Genomic DNA, 8,152 nt, shown 5'->3' with positions numbered 1-8,152 from the left:
AGGGCAGGAGGGCCGCCAGCCCCCAGGCGGGGGCCAGGCGGAGGGGGCGTGGTCGGGCCTGAGCCTGGGGCCGCAGGTGAGCGCCCGGCTGGGCCCTGGGGAGGCGCGGGCGGCTCCTCCTGGGGCGAGAGCGGGTCCGCAGGTGAGCGGGGGTGGGGTGGGTGCAGGGGAGGCGCGAGCTGCGCGTCGAGGTGCAGCGGGCGCAGGTGCGCCGACGACACCTGGCGTCCCCGCTGCACGACGGCAGCCGAGCGGTCGGCGCGGGGAGCGGGGTCGTGACCTCAGGCAGTTTCCCTCCAGCCCGGCCCGGAGCTTGTCCGCCCAGAAGGCAGCCGCCCTGGCCTTTCACGCGGCGGCCGCAGGGCGGGGCAGGTGCGGCCGTCGGCCCGCGCGGTCTCCCCCGGCGGCCGGGCGGGCGGGGCGGGGCGGGGCGGGCGGCGGTGACGCGGCGGTCACGTGACGGCCGAGGAATGCCAACAATGTAGCGAATGTCCCGCTCGGTGCGCGCAGGGCCGCGGCGCGAGCGCCGGAAGATGGGGCCGCCCGCCCGCCCGGCGCCCCCGGGCCCGGCGTCCCCGCGCGACGCCCCGGAGCTGCGGGCCAGGCGGCCGCGCACCGCGTAGACGGCGCCGAGGTGAGCCGGCGGGCGGGCGGGCAGGCGTCGGGGCGGCCCCCGGGCTCGGCCCGGCGGGGTCCGGACTCCGACTGGGACGCGCGCTCGGGACGGGCGGGCGGGGCCGCTGGCCCTGCGGGCCCCTCCTCGGCCCCCGGCGGGCGGGTCGCCCCCCACCTCGGGCCCCCGCGGGCGGGGCGGCCCCACCCCGCCCCCACCTCACCTCCGACCCCCACCCCTCCCCCACCCCGGCGGCCCGCGGCCTCCCCCGCGCTCGCCGCCCGCCCGGCCCCGGCCGCGGGGTCCGACCCGGTTGGCGCTCGCGGGCGGGACTCGGGCGCCTCGGGGGCGGGCGGAGGGCAGGGGTCCCGGCGTGACACGCCCGCAGGCCTCGGGTGGGACCGGAAAGTGCACTTTGTGCGCCGGGCCGGCGGTGTGGACGGATCTGACCCGGAGTGGATGGAGGGGAGGGGCGCCTGGCGGAGCAGAACCCGGACTTTTAAAAGTTTCTCCGCCTCGGCTGCGGCGCAGGCTGCGTGCGCTCCGAGTTGGCAGGTAAGGTCGCCGGCCGCGCAGCTCGGGCCCCGAAAGTGTTCAGCGGGCACCTCCGTTTGCGGAGGAAGCCTTGCCCGCATTCCGCTCAGAAGCTCGAGTGCAGAAGCCTGGGCGGAAAGTCGCGAAATGTGTGATGTTCGCGCAGGTGCTCAGTTTGCGTTTTAACCTAGTTCTTGACAGGCCTTCGGTCAGTAATGCAGAAAGGAACTCCTGCTTTTTATCAGGAAATGTGCGCTCAGTAGATCCTGCTGCATTTTTCCGCTGAATCTCATCTTAACGCCCCTGCGCGATGGGCCAGCTTTTTTTTGGGAGGGGGCACCGTTTTTGAGTGCTAGATCAGGAGACTGAGCTGCTCTGTATCCTTAAGGTTTTTTCTTTTGCGATTGTATTAACAAGGTAGTAACCGAGAAAGTATTAATAATAACCAGAAAAGCTTCAGAACAAGAGTGTACAGACTGTTTAAAAAAGTCTGTTTTAGATTATAATGAACAAGACACTGTGATTCAGTCTCTCATAAAATTCGGTCTCATTATCCAGGTATATAGAGCACTGTGTAATGAATATGGCAGCATTCCTTTGAAATTAAAACTGTAGAACATTTAGTCTCAAAATGTCAAGCAATTTGAAACATCTGAGCAGAAGGTGTCATGAGACGTTATTAGGGTTAATGGCTAGAATCTTGGGATTTTTGAACTGGAAAGGATTCTTCTAGTCTCTCCATCTAATTCGAAATAGTTTTTTGATTTAGGTGTAAATCGGGGCTGTGCATATTTCTCAGCACATCACAGGGATGGTGGGAGGGGAATGTGTTTGTACACTAAGATGCCTTATTTTAAATACTGTGGTGTAAATAGCCAGCCCCCCCAGAAGTTCCTAAATCCTGCTGTATGGGGGTGGGGTGGGGGTGAGGAGAGGTGTTGGAGCTGAGACATTTGCCATGAACACACTGGAAGGTTTTGGGGGAAATTGGGGGGGGGTGTGTGCTGATCTCTATTGGAAAACCCAGACTAACAGTTTTTTAGAAGCTGCTGTTATATTTTATTTCATGATTGTAATAATGTGAAACTTCTGGAGTTCCCATCGTGGCGCAGTGGTTAATGAATCCGACTAGAAACCATGAGGTTGCGGGTTCGATCCCTGGCCTTGCTCAGTGGGTTGAGGATCCGGTGTTGCCGTGAACTGTGGTGTAGGCTGCAGACGAGGCTGGGATCCCGAGTTGCTGTGGCTCTGGTGTAGGCTGGCAGCTACAGCTCCCATTCGACCCCTAGCCTGGGAACAGAAGCAAAAGGTCCTGGAGCAACACCCCACCGTGGTCGGCTGAACTTGGCAGCAGCTTCCCTACCTGGGGGAGAAGGAGGCTACCACTTTAAGGGGGAATTGACATCAGGTTGGTTCATCAGTTGCCAGGGAAATTTGGGGGTGGGTGTGTTCTGATATGCCTCCATATGCCGCAGGAAGCAGCCCTAGAAAAGGCAAAAAGACCCCCTCCCCCCAAAAAAGTGAAACTTCTAATATTCCTTACTGATTTTGTAAAGATAATAGGTTGGAATAAATACAGAAGATAAATTCAGTGCATTTAACTTTGCTTTGACTGTAAATCTTCTCTAAAAAGAAGCAAAATAGTCTGAACAACAGAATGAAGAGGTTGGGTTTGAAAACTTCTAAAGTGACTAACTTTCAGCATGAAAGATTTTCTGAATGTTCCTCCTTAAAAAAAAAAAAAAGCCTGTCGCTTACTAATTCCTCTGGACTGAACTGGGCCTCCCAGGTCCAGGGTCATATTCCCACTGTGTGCTAGTGGCACACGGAGGGCCACCAGTGAAGACTCCCCAGTGTGGAGATAGCCCTGCTTGGCTGCTCAGTTCCCTGTTAGTTGTTCTCTAAGTACCTTTAAGGCTGGTGCTCTTTGATTTACAGCTTCATGTTGAAGGATTATTAAAACAAAGGTAATGTTGAAATGAAGATAATGGTTATGGGGCTAAAATTAGGATGGAAATTTGACAGTGCTTAATGTTTGCTGATCATTACATGAGAACTTTATCTCGCCGTCTAGACCACATCAACCTAATTGTGACATTTATTTTATTTTATTTTATTTTAAGGCCACACCTGTGGCATATGGCAGTTCCCAGGCTAGGGGTCAAATTGGAGCTGTAACCACCGGCCTACGCCACAGCTAAAGCCACTTGGGATCCAAGCCGTGTCTGCAGCCTACACCACAGCTCACGGCAATGTCGGATCCTTAACCCACCGAGGGAGGCCAGGGATGGAACCCTCAACCTCATGGATCCTAGTCGGGTACGCCACCACTGAGCCACTGTGGGAATGCCGACAGTTGGTTTTTAAAGTTAATTGAGGGCGCAGTATTTAAGGCATTAGTCTGCTGTGTCCTCCTTTGCCTGGCAAAATAATAAAGCTGTCGTTTTTCTCCTTGAAAATAAATAAATAAACAAAGTTAATTGAATACGTGAGCCAGTGTTTGACGTTCGTAGGGGTTTTCCTGGGGGCCCAGTGACAACTCCTGTTCTGGTGACTGTCCCGACATTGCGGCGGATGCCACAGGAATGGATGAGAGCGGAGGGTGAGAATCTTCTCGGAAGGTCTCTTGGCTTTGCTGGAGGCGGACCTGCCTGTCCCCAGGCAGTTGTCTGGGCAGAAGAGCGAAGGACGAGCGTGCGACTCCATCCGGCCTCCCGAGTGCCACGCGTGTGCTTTCATCCAGTGCCCCCAGCCAGCGCCTGCCCCTCCCCGACGTTGTCTGCCTGTCTGTCTTTCTCTTCCGTGTTTGAGCCTTTTCCCGGGAAGTCCCAAACGCCAAGAATAGCTTCACACTTCCTACATCAAATCAGAGCCCTTCAGGAGTTCCCGTCGTGGCGCAGTGGTTGGCGAATCCGACTGGGAACCCCGGGGTTGCGGGTTCGATCCCTGGCCTTGCTCGGTGGGTTGAGGATCCGGCGTTGCTGTGAGCTCTGGTGTGGGTCGAGGATGTGGCTTGGATCCCAAGTTGCTGTGGCTCTGGCGTAGGCTGGTGGCTACGGCTCCGATTGGACCCCTAGCCTGGGGGCCTCCGTGTGTGGTGAGAACGGCCCTAAAGAGGGCAAAAAGACAAAAAAAACCCCCAAAAAACTCAGAGCCCTTCAGTCTTCCCCATCTTAGTGAAATGACCCTTTGCTCTGGGTGGTTTTCTCCAGATAGGCCTGTGCCCTGGAGTCCTTGGACGGTCATGTGTCATCTGTGCCTACAGCAGTGATTCTCAAATGGCCTGGGCGTCCTGACTCCCTGGTGGGGGGATTTCTGACCCTTGGAGGGTGGAGGGTCCAGAGGCAGCGAGGCTTCTCAAAGGCTGCAGACCCTGCTGGGCTGTGGAATTGAGCATAAGGACACCCATTCTGTTCGGTCAGCGACAAATGTACTTATAGCCTGGTCCTTCCAGGGGTACACTTCTGTGTTTTCTTCTTTCTAGGGCCACACCCGCAGCACATGGAAGTTCCCAGGCTGGGGGTCCCACCGGGACTTACAGCTGCCGGCCTACACCACAGCCGCAGCCACGCCAGATCTGAGCCGTGTCTGCTACCTGCACCACAGCTCACAGCAACGCCAGATCCTTAACACACTGAGCAAGGCCAGGGATCGAACCTGCGTCCTCATGGATGCTAGTCGGGCTCATTACCACTGAGCCATGCCGGGAACTCTGGCATGGCAAGTTTATAATTCTGACATTCAGCATTTGGCTGGAGGCCTGGCCCGTCTGCCTGATTTCGGCTTTGCTGGTTAATGATGTTAAGGATATGATTTAAATAATAACTGGAATTTTGGGCCCAAGAAATGCTGTGTGTCACTGGTGTGGGTCTCATGAGCCATGGGTTAGGCTGGTTCCTTAGTTGGTGCCGAGTGTGTGTTTGGCAGCCAGTGCGGTTTGTGAAGCACTTGGAGGCGTTGGAATGAAAATTCTTGAGCATCTGATAGCATTTTCCAGGGTTGGATTGAAAACTGGAATTGGGCTTGGTAGGGCCAAATTAAGGAACGCTGAAAATACTGCTCTCATATCTAAGTTCTCCCAGGAGCCACCTGTACTAGGAATGGGGTTTAGTGATTGTCTCAGCTCCAGATTTGAAAATGAGATGTTTTTGTTTTCGTAGTTGTATTGCAGTTTTAAAATTCCACTGTCTTCTCGTTTCTTTGAAGGTATATTTAAATCAGTTGATGCTTCCTAAGAAATTTCCAAATTGGGGTTACTTCGTGGGATACCCCATCTTCTACAGACCCATCTCTGAGGCCTGCGGGTCGTGTTTATAAGATTCTTGATGAGAGCTGATTAAAATGATGCAGTAATGTGACAGAATAGCTTTCTCCCAGTTGCAGTCCTGACTGATGAATAATCTTAGGAAAAATTCTTTCAGAAGTTCATAATTTGGCTGTGAAATCAATTGTCAAACTAAAGTCTAAAATACGAGGTCTTGGCGTTCCCATCTCGGCTCAGCAGAAATGAATCAGCTAGCATCCATGAGGACGCAGGTTTGATCCCTGGCTTCGTTCAGTGGGTTAAGGATCCGGCGTTGCCTTGAGCTGTGGTGTAGGTTGCAGACGGGGCTTGGATCCCACGTTGCTGTGGCTGTGGTGTAGGCTGGTGGCTGCAGCTCCAATTCGACCCCTAGCCTGGGAACCTCTGTATGCCACAGGTGCAGCCCTAAAAAGACCTAAGTAAGTAAGTAAGTAAATAAAAAAATAAATAAAATACAAGCTCTTGGAGTTCCCATCGTGGCTCAGCAGAAGTGAATCAGACTAGCATCCATGAGGATGCCGGTTCGAACCCTGACCTCGCTCAGTGGGTTAAGGATCTGGTGTTGCCTTGAGCTGTGGTGTAGGTTGCAGATGCGACTTGGATTTGGTGTGGCTGTCACGTAGACTGGCAGCGGTAGCTCCCATTTGACCCCTAGCCTGGGAACTTCCATATGCTACAGGTGTGGCCCAAAAAAGACACAAATAAATAAAAGTAAAAAAACAAAAACAAACTTCTCATGCCATAAGGACAGCCCGCTGTGGTCATCCACAGGCTGACTGACCTTAGTAAGAGCAGAATGAAATCCATGTGTCCACATGTGGCCCTAAATTCTACCCTGAAGTCCTCTCTCCACTCCCTAAATTTGTCTCCAACTGAGGAAGGAAAGTTCCATTCCTCGCACAGTCCTCAGGCAGGGACAGCTGCCCGGAGGTGTCCTCTACTCACCTAGAAGGGCAGGTTCCCGGAGGCTGAGGTGGGAGGAAGATGGACGGGGAGGCCTCCTGTCTGCCCGCACACAGCAGCTTCCCCAGGGCGAAGGTTTTGGGGCCGCGGGGGGGGGGGGAGTCCCTGAGTAATTCTTTCAGCTTTTTTGTATGTTTGAAAATTTTATCGTGTGTGTGTGTGTGTGTGTGTGTGTGTGTGTGTGTGTGTGTGTCTTTTTTAGGACTGTCACGTGGCATAGGGAGGTTCCCAGGCTAGGGGTCCAATCAGAGCTACAGCCGCTGGCCTGCCCCACAGCCACAGCAATGCCAGATCCTTAACCCACTGAGTGAGGCCAGGGATCGAACCTGCAACCTCATGGTTCCTTAGTTGGACTTGCCTCTGCTGTGCCAAGACAAGAACACCTGTTTGAAAATTTTATTTATTTATTTAATTGTTTGTTTTTGCCATTTCTGGGGCTGCTCCCGCAGCATATGAAGGTTCCCAGGCTAGGGGTTCAATCGGAGCTGTAGCCACTGGCCTACACCAGAGCCACAGCAACTTGGGATCCAAGCCTGGTTTGCAACCTACACCACAGCTCACGGCAACGCCGGATCCTTAACCCACTGAGCAAGGCCAGGGATCGAACTTGCAACCTCATGGTTCCTGGTCGGATTCGTTCACCACTGAGCCACAATGGGAACTCCTGAGAATTTTATAATGAAGTTTTGGGGGTGGGGTGGGGAGGAAAGAAACCAGGACGTCTGATCTGGATCGTGTGTAAGGCACGGGCACCTGGTGTTTCTTAGCTCGTGTGTGAACACAGACTTCAGCCCAGAAAGGTCCTCGCTCCTGCGCTCCTGGCTTTATAATTGGAATGTTGGGGACACATGAGCTCTTAAAAGCCCCCGCGTCTGCGGAAGCCGCGCCCCGCCTGTGTTTCTGTGTCCTGGGCGGGAGGGCAGGCCTCCTGGGAGGGGAGTCGGCCCTCTGCCTGCACGAGCCCCCAGCTTCCGTCTTTCCTCGTGTGGAGACGGGCCCCAGTTCCAGCACTGGTTCGGTGGATGTGAGCAGTTGGATGAGTTTTCTGCCCGTCTTTCTGTTGAGGTCAGATGTGCGTGGTACTTAGCATCTCGCCCGCACGGCTACCATCTGGTGGCATTAAATGCACGCCGGCAACTTCAGCGTGTACCCGGCACTCTTGCCTCATCCCCGGCGGAAACCTGTCTGTCCGCGAGAAGCAGCTGCCCCCCCCCCCCAGCCCCGGCAGCCCCGTGCGGCCTCGTCTCTCCGGAGTGGCTTGTGCCCCGGGCCCCGTGCCGGGGGCGTCCCTCGGGACTGGCCCTTCTGCTTTGGGCTCTTTTCGCTCAGCATGATGTCAGAGCTGCATCCAGGACACTGGCACAGGATTGTAAATCAGCTGCCCTTTCAGAAGCAAACGAACACCTTTCCGTCCAGGAGTTCCCTCGTGGTGCAGCAGGTTAAAGATTCGCCGTAGTCACAGCTGTGGCGCAAGTTCGATCCCTGGCCCAGGAGCTTCCTTAGGCCTCAGGTGTGGCCAAAAAACACTTCATTCCATCGTTCTGTACCTTTGATAATGGTTCTGTGTCTCGTCAGACTGAGAGTGGGACCGAGTGGGACCGCAGAGGACAGGCACTGCCGGCCCCTGAGGACCACCTCTCGCAGCCCCAGGCGGTTCAGGAGGATAACGGCACTTGCTGGCACCATGGGGTCTGTGAGTGACAGCAGGGTCCCTGAGATGGGTGGGCGGGAAGTGGTCC

General features: G+C 55.2%; 1 protein-coding gene across 2 annotated transcripts in view; it reads left to right on the top strand.

Moving 5' to 3' along the window:
• The window catches only part of LATS2 (LATS, large tumor suppressor, homolog 2 (Drosophila)), a 40,448-nt gene continuing 32,765 nt past the window's right edge, over nt 470-8,152 (top strand). The window contains exon 1 of one of the 2 annotated variants that reach the window (XM_021065128.1): nt 470-634. The gene's annotated coding sequence lies outside the window, so the exon portion shown is untranslated. Of the gene's footprint in view, nt 635-909; nt 1,169-8,152 lie in introns of those variants that run through there. The other variant, XM_021065129.1, reaches the window with a different exon arrangement.

This window comes from Sus scrofa, chromosome 11, assembly GCF_000003025.6.
Source record: "Sus scrofa isolate TJ Tabasco breed Duroc chromosome 11, Sscrofa11.1, whole genome shotgun sequence".
In the NCBI taxonomy this organism is placed as follows: Eukaryota; Metazoa; Chordata; class Mammalia; order Artiodactyla; family Suidae; genus Sus; species Sus scrofa.
The sequence above is the reverse complement of the archived record's forward strand: the minus strand, read 5'-3'. Positions and strand labels throughout refer to the sequence as shown.